Source organism: Aythya ferina (assembly GCF_964211825.1).
Source record: "Aythya ferina genome assembly, chromosome: 2".
NCBI classification, from domain to species: Eukaryota; Metazoa; Chordata; class Aves; order Anseriformes; family Anatidae; genus Aythya; species Aythya ferina.
Genome location: NC_140297.1, coordinates 9113213 through 9130093, shown reverse-complemented (window position 1 = coordinate 9130093; position 16881 = coordinate 9113213).

Genomic DNA, 16881 nt, shown 5'->3' with positions numbered 1-16881 from the left:
TGACAAATGCTAAATGAGCTACTGATCCTCTGGATAGCTGGGTACAGCTCCCTGAGAGATTGGGACACAGACAGTAGCAGATATTAATAGCGGGTGGCTCTGTCATTTGGTTTAATTATTCTTATTTATTCTCCATAGGTTTCTCTTCTTCACCCTTGCTGCTGATTATTTTAGCTATGGTGTAAAGTACAGAAGCCCAACACTCATAACTTAAAAAAGTAAAGAGTCATCAAGATTCTTAAAGTAATCTGGAGCAGGTCTTGGCTTTCATCTGTACACGCTACAACATCCAATATATATATAAAAGAGGTATACCATGAGCTATGGGCAGATTTGTGCATTGAAGAGAAAAGTTGTGCTCCACCATACATCCAAGAGCATGTCTCTTCTCAGAGCATGCATAACAGAACTGTTCCTGTCAGAGACTCAGGCTGCAGGTAGCTTCTCTGAAGGCAGACTGCTTGCATAAGCATCCTGAGATCCAAAATACAGTTGTTGACTGAATACCAACATTTCAGTGCTCACTGATAGCTTTTTGAGTGTTTTCATGGATGTATGCCTCTAACTTCTGCTCGTGTGTTGTTGCAGGAAGCCATCTTGCCATGCACCTTTCTAAGGAAAAACAAAGGGACAAGAAACTTGGTGACAAGACTCCTAACAGTCTTTCTTGCTGCCTCTTTCACAATGCCTAGGTTTTCTATGTAAGTCTTAGCCTACGACTCCATGACAGGACATGCAGCATTATGGTCTTGTGCTCTGTATTTGCTCTGCTTAAGAATTGCTTTTGATACAGTCAGCTAGATGCACTAAATAGAAAGCTGTTATTCTTCTAGTTAGATTTCAAGGCAGTTTAGCTTGCATTATTGGCCACCAGGGATATTGTTATCAAGCTATTTGTTGGCAGAGCTGCCATAAGTAACACAACCAGGCCTGCCTCATCCAAGTTTCTTTTGACCTCTATGGTATCCAACACTTCTAAATTTTAACAGAACATAGGAGTGCACAATTCACTTTTACAACATTACTTATATGACAGTGTATTTACTTAAAAAACACAAGTTTTGAGAGCTGACTTGGCTTAGCTTTTTGCTCATTACCCTAGTGCTACCATTCTGCTTGGACCTACCTCAGTGTTGCTTGTGTGGTGCTCTCTTACTCAAAATATGTTGGGGAGATTTTTGAAATTTTAAATACAAAAGAGAAAAACACAAAAGGATGCTCTGGAGTAACTACTGAGCTATGAAATGGATGTCCCAGCCTGCAACCCAAAGACAACACATCTGCTCAAAAGCTAAGCAGGCGGTTATATAGACCATGCCAGCTTGTGATGTTCTGTTATGCCCTGTTATGCCCTGACAGTAAATACATCTGAAAGTAAATAATAGCAGCTGGGAAGCAGTACCTGCAAGGACTTGTTAGCTGAATAGGGTCTTTGCCAGATGGTATCAAGCAGAAGCAGCAACCTTGCATCTACTATCACTGGCTTTCTCACACCTCAGACCAGAACTCAGGTACAGGTGCTCCTCCTGCTTTCTCAAGTCACATGGGACAGTTTAATCTGACTCTAAACTTGATTTTGCAACAGAACCAAACATTTGAGAAACTTGAGCTTTCCTACTATGAAGTCTGCATAGGAACTTCATGCTCCCCAGGTCTTGGGCTGTCAGTCCTGGCCTGTCCATGCTGCACCATAACCTGCACCCACTGCTGAGACTGGTATTGGGTCTGCTCCCCTGGGGATTTCATTAAGGTAAGTCAAAGCAAACATAGAACCTCAGAAAATGAGAAGTTTTGCAAATTCCCAGTTTGGTACAGCAAAAGTACAATGTCTATCAGAGTGGGGTCAGTCCGTGACTACAGCTCTCAGAGTAATAACCCAAAGGCTGAAGTGCACTTGTAGACTGGAGATAGAGGTTTGAATAACACCTCTTGTCAGCAAAATAAATCCTTCACTGCCCCAATCTTTGCCAAATTAATTACATAATTGTTTTAGTATTAAAATATTGGTAAGCAAGAAAAATTAGATCTGGCAAACAAGATATAATTTCAGTTCAAGAAGGCTTGTGTGCCTTTAGTGAAGGCATGTATGATGTCAAACTAATAATTTTAAGCTTAGAAACTGCTAAATGGTATGAAACACTGCTCACTTCCCCGATATGCAGAGAACAAGTCAGAACCACAAAGTCAGACAGAGCTGTTGCTACTGGTGACTCTCAAAGCAATGAAATATATCTGCTGTAGACGTTCACTTTCCAGGTCTGTTAGTCACACAGATACCACATCTTGCTTCAGCTAGCAACAAGACATGCTATACCCCATAAATTGACCAGGCATGGCTACTCATTTGACCTTAATTACCCAAGTGTTCACCCAATGCTATGCAGACAGACAACATCAGTTGACACATTGGTCCTGCTAATAGTGATACTTAGCACTCCCTACCATTTTTCATCTTCAAAGCACTTTCCAAATTTTACTTAATTAATATCTTTGAAGATGCCAAACTGTTTGCTGATATTTCACTGATAGTTTCTGCTCTTTCCAAAGCAGAGGAAAAGATGCTATTTCCTAATTAGATTTTAGTAAAGACACTACTGACTTCCCCTTCTCTTCATCTGGTTTTCAGTCTCTTTCTGTTTCCAGGAATCTGACCTTTTCCCAGTGTTTCCTGGGGGAATTATTGCTTTACTTGCCTTTTAAATAGCAGATAACAAATTGTTGCCAAAGTAAAATCTCTCTCTTTTTTTTTTTTTTTTTTTCAGGCAAATTTAAATGTTACATCCTTAACTTTCAGAACTTCAGTCCTTTGATTAGGTTAAAGTAGAAGTCAATTAATTCAAAAAGTTAAGCTCAGTTCTATAATGTTTTCCATTTTATATATATATATATATATTTAAGTTTTCTACGTAGAGTTTCCTGACTTTGTGATTGTTAGAGTCTTACAAGCATTTCTCAGATGCTTGAATTATAACCCACTGCTTCAGCAGAAACTTTGGCAAATTGTCAAAATATGGATGTGATTCTGGACTTTTCATGTTTTGATGGAGTGTCTAAAGCCACATACAGTATATAATATGTCATCAGCACTGCTGCAGCTGTCACCATCAGAGGCGAATGGGGCTACTGGCAGAGTGTACTCTCTGAAGCCACAAACAAGCATTTCCACTGAGGTCATGAAGCTCACAACTCTTACACAAAACAATTTATTTGGGAAAAAAAAAAATACATATATGCAATGAAGTTAATTGGGAAACAGCGGTTTCAAGAGATGGAAGGACAGTGCATTGCTTAGATGGTTTTACAAAGTAGACAGAGCAAGGTGTTTGGAGAGTGTTGCATTGTCCCCACTGGGCCAAAAGAAAATTGTGCCTGACACCACATTACAACATCTTCACCTGTAGAATTTTAAATGATCTAGTAATTAAGAAAAGTCTAATTTCCTTCTACCCCTTCATTTGTTTTGTTCCATTCTCTCAATTATTTCTTCTACTTCTGCTCTAGTTGTAATTTTTCTAATACATAACTCAGACAGACACAATCCTGTCCATCAGTTGTCAGAGAGCTGAAATGCACACACTCATGCTGTACACACTTGTGCAAGTCTGGCTGTAATTCTTACATCTGTAATTCAACAAAAAACTGAGCTGGCTTGCATTCTGTTCAGCAAAGCACCTAAACATAAAAGTAAGGATAAGACTGAAGCTAAGTACATTGGAATTAGCAATTGGTTGGTCAATGAAAGATTGAGATGTACGATACTCACTGATAACCTTACAAACTCTAGAAAGAAACCTCCTTCGACTAACTTTCTGAGATTAAAAAAAAAAAAAAAAAAAAAAAAAAAATCTATCTCAGAGAGTGGTTACTTTTGCCAGGAGGAAATCCATCTGGCCTAGCTATAATAGGATGCTAAAACAGCAATAGTGAGAGAAACACTCAAATCAAAAATATTTGTTGAAAACGTGATCCGCACCCAGTGTACCCTGCAGGGGATCGCTGTTTACTCCTCTGGAAGTTTAGGTGAGCTTTTCTAAATGAATAAAATATTGATATCATTATTAGAAAAACAAATAAACCACAATTTGGACAATCTGGAAGTAGAAGAAAATTGAGGAGGAAGGTCTCAAGGAGAAATAATTTTAAACCAGCCCACTTCCCCCACCAGAAGCTATTCACAGACAAAAAGCTCTCTGACAAGCTACAGACTTAAAGAACACATACTGGAAGTCCAAGAGACAATTTGTTTAAAATAAAGTACCACAAAGCAATGGTCACTTCAAAGACTACACAGAAATGGGGAATGTTGGCCCACTCCTCTCTTTTACACTGTGGTGTTAGCATGTTAGTGTTACACTCTCCTTCTTGTGAAATTATTTCTTGACACAGATTATTTTGGTTCTCTAAGCAGTTTTCAGGAGCATACTGTCCTCAGAGCTCCAGGGTTGAAACACAGTATATTTTAGTTGCAATGTGCTCTCCTACAAAATAACATATCTGGTTTTGTTTGTTTGTTTGTTTGTTTTTTGGTTGGTTTTGCACAGCTGTATTTATAATTCCTCACACATATCTCAGCTCGGTTTTCAAATATGTGCTTTAGGTTTGCTCTTTCTTCTGGAAGCACCCAAGTACATTCCACTCTGGTTACAACTGGCTAATGAAAGAAGGAAAGAAGAGCTTTACTATCCCATTAGTAGCCAATAATCAAATACATATATTGTGAAGAAGAAGAGTTTTGTCAAACAAGAAACCAAAGACACATACCCCTTCAGTTTCCAAGGTATTTTCATCTCTCACCAGTTTGGACACTTTCTCAAAGGTAATGGGCCACTCATAATGTTTCATTTTCTATTTGTCATACACATCTCAAGGTGGGTCTCTATTAGAGATGGTTCTAAATATTTTGCTTGAAAAGGCTATTTTCACAGGATGGCTTCAAGAGTTCCTTTTTCTCTCCCTTATTTTCCAATAATGCTCATTAGTAAATATATTATAACCATCAGAAACGTGTAAGATTAAGTAAAAATTATGCTGGAGGCAGATTGAAAACTACCAGTGTGTGCAAAGCCATTCTGCTTTTGTAAACCCTGTTTCTGCAGGTGTCTGAAGAAGGCACTACAGACTTCTGTTTCTCTAGGACTGTAACAAGTCTGGCCCACATTGGCCATGCTCTAAAACATTGATACTGTAAAGACAGAAAGGAAAAGAAAAATAATTATTTACTTGTCTGCTGCTTACCAATTCTGCAGACTTATTTTTCTACAGGTACCTATACTGTAGCTCATTCAAAATGAAATCAGCATCTAATCCATCCATGAGTAATTTGACTTGTAGGAAATAGAGAATAAAAAAAGAGTGCTTTTAGATAAATCCTAATTAATTGCACATGCAAATGTCTTGGATGAATGTGGTCATGCAATTCAATTAGATGACTAATTATGTTGGAATTATAATACCATATTTAAATAGATAAACACACATAAAAGTGCCTGCCCAGGAGTTTGAATGCTGGAGTCTGGGAATAGAATCATTTATTGGCTCTTTAGTGCCACCTGTTGAAAACTGAAAATGCATGCAAATGAAACTGCACGCCAATTAGACGTCCATTTAGGAAGGCAATGCCCATTTGCTTGACAGGTGTGAAATAATTGTAATCTTCAAAAATTTAACAAACATGATGGAATTATTTGAGGCACAGTTGTCACTCTACAAAGAAAAATGTAACATACCATTGGGGATGCTGGGAAGATGAAGCCAAGCTCTTGGGACATGTGGCATGGTCATAGTATCACATCTGCTCAAAAAATGAATTCTTTTCCCTTCGTCCCATTAAGCTTTCACAGGACATATAGCTAAATAGTCATCCTGATTATAGAAACCTCCTCTTCCATGAGCAATTCCATAGTAGTACTTCTCTGCTAATTTAGAGCAAGATTACTAGTGCTTAATCACACGGGGAGCGGAGGGACAGGCACTGAGCTCTAGTTTCTGAGGACAGTGACAGGACCTGAGGGAACAACATGGTGCTGGGACAGAGGAGGGTCAGGCTGAGTGTTAGGGAAAGGTTCTGAACCCAGATGGTGGTTGGACATTGGGACAGGCTCCTCAGGGCAGTGGTGACAGCACCAAGCTGCAGAAGTTCAAGGAGTGTTTGGACACCACTCTCAGACATAGGGACTGATGTTTGGGTGGTCCAGTGTGGAGCCAGGAGCTGGACTTGATGACCCTTGTGGGTCCCTTTCAGCTATGGATATTTTGTGATGCTATGATTACTCATGTGGAGTTTTGCTGGAACCAGGCTGACTGCTTGCAGGGACCATGCTATGCAACATGAGGAGGAGAAAGTACCTGCTCTGTGGGGAGGAAACAAGCAGCAACAGACTCAGTATTAGTAGCTCTGTAACTTCATTGTGCCCTGCTGGGACAACATGGTGACTGAGATGCAGACATCATAGCCAAAGTCAAAAGAGCAGATCAGAGAAAAAAGGCTCCTATTTTTTCAAAATATTATTTCTTTCCTGCAACACCATTTCACTCTAAAAAGAGCATCCCATTCAGGCTACATTTTCTGATGGATGTTTTTTTATGATGATGTCCAATTGAATGTGAAAACTACGGTTAGGTTGCAGGCTTAGGCTCTTTGTCACATACCAAATGTCTCAGTTAACAGGTTTACCAAAGAGGAAACAATGTAAAATTTCCAATTAAAGAAAACAAATCCACTTATGCAAAAACACTTTTTATCCCATACCTTTTGGAGTACTGTGGTTTAAAACACAATGGTTTATGCCCATCATTATCCATATTTTGAAGAAAAAGAACCTACTACTAGAGCTGGGCAGAGAAAAACAATCCTTATTTTCAGATAACATATTAGATTATCATTATTATTAATTTCATCTCATTCTCTATAGGAGCAAGCCCTCTCAAATCTTAAAAGATGTCAAAGGAAAGACAGCAGGCAGCAATGACACAGCTGTCTGCCTATCTAACCAAATTAGGGCCCCTCAGGATGCCTGTGAGACAACTTGACTTGGATGAACATCTGAGGGACAACACTGAAATTCTGTTAATGACAGGCTAAAACCACACCTTCACGGAACATCTTCATTTCCGCACTTTATCAAATTCCCACCCACTTTCACTGCAGTACTTTGAACCAGTCTTCCCCACAACTTTGAGCTAAAGTTATTATTGAATCAGACCATTACAACTCTCTACAACATTTTTGACTTTTCTGATTGTCTTCCACTCCTGCTGAAAGACTAGGCTGCCCAGATGTTTGTCCAGGTGTCACTTTCACAAAATTGCCAAAATAATGGGTGTGTCCACCTGTTTAACTGGGCTTTCTAACATTTCTATATAGGTATTTGAAAGGATAATAAGATATAGAAACCGTTCCACCCAAATGAAAGTAAACTTTTGTCTGCAAAATCAATTTTGTGATCATGAGCAACACTAAGCACAATATTTTTGGCACAAAATACTTCCTGTTTCAATTTTTAATCCTTTTTAAACGCTATTCTTTTCTAGTTAAACACCTGTTTAGCCTTATAGAAGCTGATGCTATAGAATTATATCCAGTCCCTATTATTCTTCCAAGTGGGAAAGAACTTCAGAGGGAAAAGTAGAATAGCTATTATGACAGTAGCACTTTATTATAGAGTATCTTTTGAAATAAAAGGTAAGTCAGTGGCTTTGGCAGATAATTATAGAGTCTTATTACACAGCAGAATATCATAAAAAAATTAAAATATTTAAAATGTCTTTCACATTTCAAATAAATGTCAACTACATTTTACTCAGTTAATTGACTCACCAATTTAATTGAAACAGAGTTCTTTTAAATGTAAAATATGCACTCTGGGTTTCTTGCAATATTTATGTTAAAATATTGTAAATATTGCTTTCATGCATTATTTGCCTCTTGAGAAGAAGTGTTTGGAAATGATTCAACACACTTCATCTTGTTTGTCTTTGTCATGCAAAATGAGAAAAGATTTCACAGTAAAATGCTCAACTATACCATTTATTTTATTCCTCTACTGTACCAACTACACTCTATTTCTCTTCTCATATGGATTGAAAATACTCATGATTGCAGGATTAAGTACAAACATAGAGTGCACTTAAGAGGTGTTTTGTGATCACCTGCAGTGCATTTATGTTATGCCATCTACCTTTTCTCTTGAGTAAAGTAATTTGGAAAGCTTTTGTTCTTAAATTTATCTAAGCATTTCTAGGAGTAGGTTGAGACACTTAGAAAAGGCCTGATTTTCAGAAAGCAAGGGTTCCCCACTTTCCATCTAGCTGGCTACTTTTAGGGAGTTTCAGTTTGGATACCCAAAATTAATATGCAATTTTAAAATTGGAGGTCTTTGTGCTTGGCTTCAAAGGGTGGAAGAACAGACAGCAATTTGCAATTTACTGCACTGTCTCTATTTCTGGGCTCCCATAGAAGAAAGTCTTAAGCTGATTTTGTAGTCTCACAACATTCAGACATTTATTTTTTTCTAAAATGAATCTTATTATGTGATATGTCCTACATGCAATATCCCTGTAATTTTTTTTGTGAAGAAATGTACAATGACTTACTTTAGATCATTACCCACATCTTACAGGAGCTACCAGCTTTCACTGTATCAAAAATAATTTTGCAAACATATCCAAGGGTTAGGAGGGTCTTGTCAAACATGAAGAGATGACATGTCTCCAGTATTGCCCTTGGCATTTGCATTCATATTCTCTTGGGTTATCGTCAACTGGTGCAATGTAGGAAAATGAAAAATTAGAACAGCAATAGGATTAAGAAAAGCAGTATGCCAAAATACCAGAAGCTCTCCTAGACTGAGGGACAACTTGTTCCACCTAAGAACTAAAATAGAAGAACTCTTTTTTCTCCAATAAGATAAGTTATTACGAAGACTTACTCTGTGCTTGTCTCCGCTGCAGTGGTGCAGTAGGAGTGATTGTCATCTCTAGCAAATGAAAGGGGTGTCTCCTGCCACAGGCTTTGTGGGAGAGGCAAGGGATTGGTAGGTGGTGAGTAAACAGTATTTTGCAACACCAGTTCCTAGTGATTCACTGACTTCCAATCTTTCTCTACTTTTTTGTTCCTGGAGGACATATCTTGGGAGCAGCAACTCAGAAGATCACTTTGGACATTGTCTAAAAAGGTTTTGTTGCATGTTGACGATGCTCCTAGTATGTCAATATGGCAACAATGCTACAAGATGGCAAACTATGCCATTTCTCAACTGTGGGACTTCATCAATTTCAATTAAACTAATTATTACACTTCATCCACATATGCTATTTACTCAAGCTACCTCACCAGTTAGGGGTGAAAAGCCTGGAAAATAATTGAGTTACTGAGTAACAGAAGTTCAAGGTAAACAGGTGAATTTATTCATATTTCGTTTCACAGGTAGTAGGTTTACCTAATGCTAACTTGGACCACATCTACAAATGATGGTGATAAAAAAAACACTCCTATGTTTCAGTTGATACACATCAGAGAACTCCACTACCAAACCAAAAACCACACTCAAACACGTTCCTGGGAGAAAAGTAGGCTAAAGATATAGTCTCTCTACTTCCAGACAGGACCTGTTCATTGTGGCTGGTGAAGATGATTATCTCAGATTCAAAACCATCAGGAATAACCTTTCCAGCTGCCTGAAAGACTATGACTGTTCTTAAAAATATAGCAGCTATTGCCTATACACAGCTATTATTTTCAAAGATGGTATTAATTCAGGGAAGATAATTTTTTGTTTATTTTACAGGAATAACTTTATTACAACAATGAATGGTAGTGGCCAAGGGATAAGTTTCTATATGAGTCAAACGTTCACAAAATTACCACATTTTGAATATAGAAAATAACAGCACTATGGCAAATAAAAACAGTGACTCTCTTATTTGTCAATGGGATCCACTTTACTACCATAGGTCTTTCTACCTGATTAGTTCTTTTCTCATATTTCTTTGTACCAAATCTTTTTTGTTCTATGTGGTAAAAGCTGGCTGACATTTCTTCACTCTGACTCCAGTCCTACAGCAATTTGTAGGACAGACCATTGATACAGAAAACCCTATTCAAAAAGCGTGTTTGAAGTACCTGATGTATGTCTCTACCATTCTTCTGAAACAGACAGTCCACTGACATGTGAACAACACGGGCAGCAACGTAATACTAGTATTTCAACAACAACTCTCTTTGAGTATTTACTCTAGATCACATTACCAACTCTACATTCATCAAAATAAGCAACTGTTTGTGTTAATACATATGTTTTTGGATTCACATACAAAGGAGCTTCCTTTCTAAACAAGACGGACTGGATTTGTGATGATAGCCTACATGAGGAGCACTACAGGGTTGATGACCTGAGATGGGCAGCAGCAACAATGCAAACCTTATCCTGTCTTCACAGCACTTCCACAGCATCAGGGGACTTCTGGCTTTTAATTGAGTTAGGCACAACTGTAGCTCCATGCTTATCTTCATCATGAAACAGAAAATATTAAAAATACTACTTCTCTCCACACCTCCCCATCCCCTGCCTACACCTTTTTGTTTCTCCATGCATTTGCAAGGTGACTGAGACCTTTTTTCAATTTAATGCAGAGGATTGATCTTGATTGATACAACTTGCATACTCAGTGCTGCTTAGAGACCCCAAATCAGAGAAGGGCATTTGCCAGATACCATGCAAATGCATAGCTAGATAAGGTCTTGCGAGAGTGCTTTACTGAGGCCACAAAGAAAATCAGAGTCAGCGCAGAAGTGAACACAGATCCCCAGAGTAGCAACCCTACCATTTAGACCTGGATTGACTTTGCTATGGATGTTTACTTAGTTGTTTACAGAATTTCAGGATCAAAGCCTTGGATTGCTTTGGTCACAACAGTTTGGTAGTGGCCACTGTAAAATTGTGCCTCCTGAAAGAAACTGATCCTCAAAGCATAGTGAAAGGACTTGAAATAAGATGAGCATTGCCAAGCCAACCATATTCCTAGGAAACACTTCCTCACTGCACAGCTGATGGAGCCCAGGCTGCCCAGAGGCTGTGGGGTCTCCTCCTTGGAGAGCTCCAAAAGTCACCTGGCCATGAGCCTGGGCACCCTGCTCTGGGTGGCCCTGTTGGAGCCAGGGGTTTGGACCAGGTCATCTCCAGAGGTGCCTTCCAACCTCAGCCGTTCCCAAAAGTCAACTCTTGATCTTATAATTGGAACCACTAAACTACTAGCACACACCACACCCATGAAACCCCTCTTTGGAAGCATACTTTTCTTATAATACCTTATGAGCCAGGCTGATCAACAGAACATTAAAACTGCAAAGGCATCACACTGCTTGCCCTCAATGGTAGCCAATTTGCCCAAAAAGCATGAGCGTATTTGCCTCAAAAGAGTTAATGGCATTACTTGCTGCAGCTTTTCATAGAAAGCTAACCTTGCAAGCTTGCCTTGTCAATCCAAGCTGTTGTTTTACCTGCAGTGGTGAGGAGTGGGTGGAGCTGAGAGCACAGCTGAAACGTGAACTCCAGCAGATACAGACAAGAAAGTGTTTGCAGCCGCTGTCTGTTTGGTGCAAAGTTTTGGTTCATTAGCCTTGAAATGTTTCACTAACAGAATGCTTCTGGTATGCTGTAAACAAACTCTAAGTGCCCTCGCATGCAACAGCACTCTGTCAAAAATGAAAGTGGGTTATTCTGTTTTCTAAAATAGTTAGAAAGTCAGTGACAAACTTTAGTAATGACCATGTTTGTGTGACTTAAAGAAAAGACTGACATTGTGGTAAAAAGCAACTCAATCTATACCTATATATATTTTTTTTTCTCCTTTTTAGTTCTTGCAGTGTTATGGTTTTGTTTGTGGCTCAGAAATACATTTCTCTCTACCTTTTTAATCATTTTCCAAATGTAGTAAAAATATGAATAAATAAATAAATAATCATGGTACATTTAAGTGTTCTTAAAATTATTAAGGGCCAAACCCTCTTTCTACATTTGATCTGAACTAGTTCATGCCCATCCCTGGTCTTGTATGTAAAGGTTAAACATTGCAAGTCTTACACTGTAAAGCTTTCAGTTAAGGCAGACATTTTTTGTGGTACATATACACAAGTTCCAGCAAACCAAACTGAAGACAGACAGAATTTTGCCAGGGAAAAGAAAAAAAAAAAAAAAAAAAAAAAAAGACTTTGGAAGGACAAATTATTTTGGATCAAATAAACAGAGAAAAAAAATAAACAAAACCTGACTGGTATCGTAGCTCAGATTTTAAACTCTAAACTCCACCTTCTCTTGAGATTAGAGAAAATTTTGTCTCTTGTCCCAGGCCTTATGATATTTCTTCACGTATTTTGAAAACACTGTGCCCTCGTTCAGGGCAATGAAGAAGTAAAAAATGCTGTAACACAATAAAGCTCCTTGAAGTGCTTGAACCAATGGAGGAAAAAAAAAAAAAAAAGCATTTTTTTTTTCTGACTCTCTTTAGTTGTGGACAGCAATTAAGTTAATAAAAAGTTAGCATGCAAATAAGATACCATAAAAGAGATTTCATAATATTTTGAAAATGTATCCTTCTGTAGTGTGAATTTCTTTTTTAAATGGTTTGAGTGAAATGACAGATAGATAATCCCATGTATTAGCACTAAGAGGGGTTGGAGAAGAGGGCATAAATCCAAGCAATTCCTAAATTACCTTGGATGAGTCAGCTAGGCCTAGATCCTTTGCAGCAAACCTAAACAGGTTTTTAGCTCCTTCTTTTAGGCAAGAGTTTGAAAGAACAGCAGCATTGCTAGGTTAGCTAACACACAGAAGGGTAGCATAGGTTGAGAGTAATTGCTGAATTCAAGTATGTTTAGCAGAGATTAAAGTCTCCCTGCCCAGGCTCAGCATGATGGCATCTCAGCACCTCCTGAAGCCTTTGCTGGTATGCCCATTTCCATCAAAGACCATCATCAGCAGCTGCCTTTCAGGGTCTGTGGCTGTTTATTAGAGCAGGTATGCATGTGACTCAGATGTACCTTTTCCCACCTGGAAAAGTCTGTGACTGGGGGTCACAGCAAGTACCATGAGAAATGGGGATTAACCCTGTGAGCCTTTGGTTCAGCTGAATTTCCAGTGATGTCAGCAATAATGCTGGCTACAGAACCGGTCCTTTGCTATGAATCTTTTTCTTTTTTTTTTTTCAGGAAATAATTGGATTTTGTCTCATCAAGCTATGTTTGCTGGGGGTAATTTCCCTTTCAGATAGCTTTAGAAGAAGAAACAGGAAGGGGATTGGGGAGGGGGAGTAGACTGAGGGAATTTGGCCTTAAGTCTTTGCTGTGTAAGTGACCGTACAACACTTTATTTGCATATCTAGCACTTAAAGGGTTACGCATGTAATTATTTAACGTAACTCCAAATAAGCTGTTTGATTTTCTTTCATCGTGAGCCAAACATTAGGCTTCGAAAGGAATTCCTTTAAACTTCAATAATATAAAGGCACATGGCAATGTGAAAGTTACAACTCTAGCTTAAATGAGTCAGACATAAAAGTATTTATGACTGATATTCTCTGAATATACCAACTTCAGACACTTTAAAGTCTATTTCTGCTGTAAAAGAATAGGTACAGGAATATCAGCCATTGTACATCTGCAGAACTCTTACTTTCAAGTAAAGCAGAGTCCAGTCCCTAAACATTTATTATTTTTTTTCCCTAAGAAAAAAAAATACATGGCAAGCCACACCAGGCCATCAGCACCTGAAGTAAGTAAAAGCAATCCTTTTATGAACTTCCCACCAGTTATTTGTTTTGTGAGGCTCCTGGAGAAAAAGAATAATAAAAAAAAAAAAATCCAGTGAAAAAGTCGTGTGTCCCTGTGAAAAGCATTGCACATGAAAGAGAGAAAGAAATGAACTGAATGTTGTTTTTCTTGATGAAATAGCAGATTGGATCTTAGGCTTTTTACAAACTATAGCACAGGTGATCATCATTTGTTCTGTCAAAAGCATTTTCAATGACATGACCAGAACAATGCGGCTGTGATTACAAGGATCAGCATGGATTGAAAGATACTCAGGGCATTTACCAAAGGGATATTTATAGCACTGCTAAAGAAGTTCACTTTTTTAAGCACTCACAAATTCTAGGAACAGAAGATTGGAAATCAGGGTTGCTCCATTTGTTTTTGCACTTGCTATGCTAACGAGCACAGCCACGTCCTCTCATAAGTAAAGGCTGAACATGCTGGTTAAAATGTTATTGTCATGAAGTCAAATCCAAATGCTGAAGACGAAAATTGAGACAGTTTTCATTGTGAACTTTGATGTGAAACATCACAGTTTTGGAGGACAGCCATACCTTTGATCTTGCAGAAATTGTGAGGAATCAACCACCTTGAATCCCAGTTGTTCAGCAGGTGATTTATAATGCTGTAATATGACTGAAAGGACTTTTCCAAAAGTCATTTAACAAGTTAAGGAGAAAAAAAAAAATAATAATGACACAGATTTAACAGAAATTTAAGCAATTCTGGTGGCATGTAACTTAAAGTTCATTGTAGACTCAGTTTTCTGGGAGAAACTGAGGTACTCAAGTTTCAAGATAAGCCTGCCTTCCTCCTAACCACACTGAAATAGTGGCAGCTAGGATGCCTTGCCTATGCAGATGTCCATGGGGCTAGCATCATGCGATGCAAGGAGGAGGTAGAGCCTGAGGGAAGGAACGCATCCTGATGCCAGACTTACTCCCCAAATCCTGCCTTCAGCAGGAGGGAGTGGAGAACAGCTGCAAGGCAATGACTGCTGACTTTAATTCTCTCCATTAGTGAATCATTACCAAATGAGAGGGTTAATGAGAGGGGAGATTGCCTTTACTGTAAAGGGATGCCCCTACCCTCATGCAGATCCCTGATGGGTTGGGAAGCCCTTGCTGACAGCAGCCCTCAGGAGCTGCTGCAAAACTCAATGGCATGGCCAGTAATGGGAATGTGGGGAGAGGCATCCTCTCTTCTGCCCTCCAGGACAAACAAAGACACTTGCCCAGGCAGCTTATGCTAGGTCAGAGAGGAGGCTCTGGAGTCCAGGACCTCCTGCCCGCAGCGTGGTGCCCTGCATCCCCTGGCCTGCTGCCCACACTACAGTCTGTGGCACTGGCATGGGTGTCCTTCCATGCACCCTTGACCAGCAAGTCTTTCAAATATGACTGAAGTAAGCAGGAATTTTAGATATGGGATATCTTCTTTTAAAGATGCTTAATGAAATTCATTTCTCGATAGCATTTCTACTTGGACTTGAGCAAGTACAGAGATGGGTGAGTGTTTTCAGCTGCCTGACCAAACTAGAAAAACAAATGCAACAACAAAGGTTATCATATTAATCTAGAAGAGAGGAAGGAGTTTGTTGTTACACTTTTTTGAGCAATTCTTAATTTAAATTCTTCCTTCAGAACATCAGCAGTACCCATAATTAATTTTTATTCAATGCATAACTGATATCTGCTTTTGATATATTTTTTTTCTAAATTGTTCACTTCATTTAACCCATTTTCACCAGTAGTTTCAGACAATTTCAAACAATATTTTAAGAGTACAGAATATTCCCACAGAAATTGTTTAGCTCTAGTTAGAACATTAGCTCCTTAAAAGCATGCATGCATTACTATTTCATTTCATTTTTTTTAATAGTTTTACCTTACTTGAACACCAAGCCCTGAATTTCCTCATGACAATTACTTGTTTTCTGTACTTTCAGAGATGTTGTTTCTTACAACTTTGGATCTGCCCTCCCAGAAAACTTTGCTAGGTTAAATTTCTGATTTTTAGAAGAGTCTGCCTGGATAAAATTACTACCTGTAGCCTACAGCAATTTATTTATTTTTTTTTGGTGTTGTTGTTGATTGTAATGGCTTTTTTTTTTTTTTCTCTTTGTATTTTTGGAGATTCAGATGATACAGGTTTAGCAATACAAAATTTTTGAGTGCTTTTTAGATTCTTCTGCCAGAAAAATTCCTGTGAAAATACATGCTAGGCATGTCTTAAGAGAAATTATATACAAGAACATGACTTGATCAGTATCCCAGTGAGATATGGGATATTTTTCAGCTAGGGAGTTAATGGATGATGATACTATATTTGGCCAGCAAAAATAATGACACACTTTCCCCTGGTCTACAAGAACTACTCCCACATTGATTTTAACTTAATATCTCCCTCATTAGGAACCTGCACAGAAGTTTGGCAGAAATACCCAAGACACTTATTGGATCATTCACTGGTAATAATAGATATTGCTTCTTTTTTTTTTTTTTTTTTTTTTTTTTTTGAATGTACAAACTAGTCATAAAAAGGATAAGTTTGAAACAAAAGCATTTTACAAAATACAGATTTTTATCAACTCCATCACTGTTGAGGTTAAATATTTTATGGAGCTAAATAAAACTCGGACTTCTCCACTTTCACATTGCGGGATGCAGTAAAAGCTTAAGAGCCTGATTTGCCCCACTGCTGAACGACTTCCATTACGCGTCGAATAACCTTCACTTCGCAGTATACTCTGACTGTGATATGATCAGACTCCCAAAACCCAGAGACCTGAATATACAATTTCAAAATGGATAAGTCCACACCAGTAGCAGGGAGTGGTTCTTCTGGGGACCCACTGTGGTTGAGAGAACCAAATCCGCACACTCACCAGCCAAAATGCCATAAAGCACTCAGGCTTTTGCTTAAAGTGTTTAAGAGCCAAGCAATTAATTACATGTCTACTTAACAAAGAATCTGTTTTAATTCCATTGAACTCTACAGGATGTAAGTACTGGCTTAAGTGTTAAACTCAAGCCTTGGACATGTCAGGCCAAATAAGCACTGGCACCCGAGTGCCT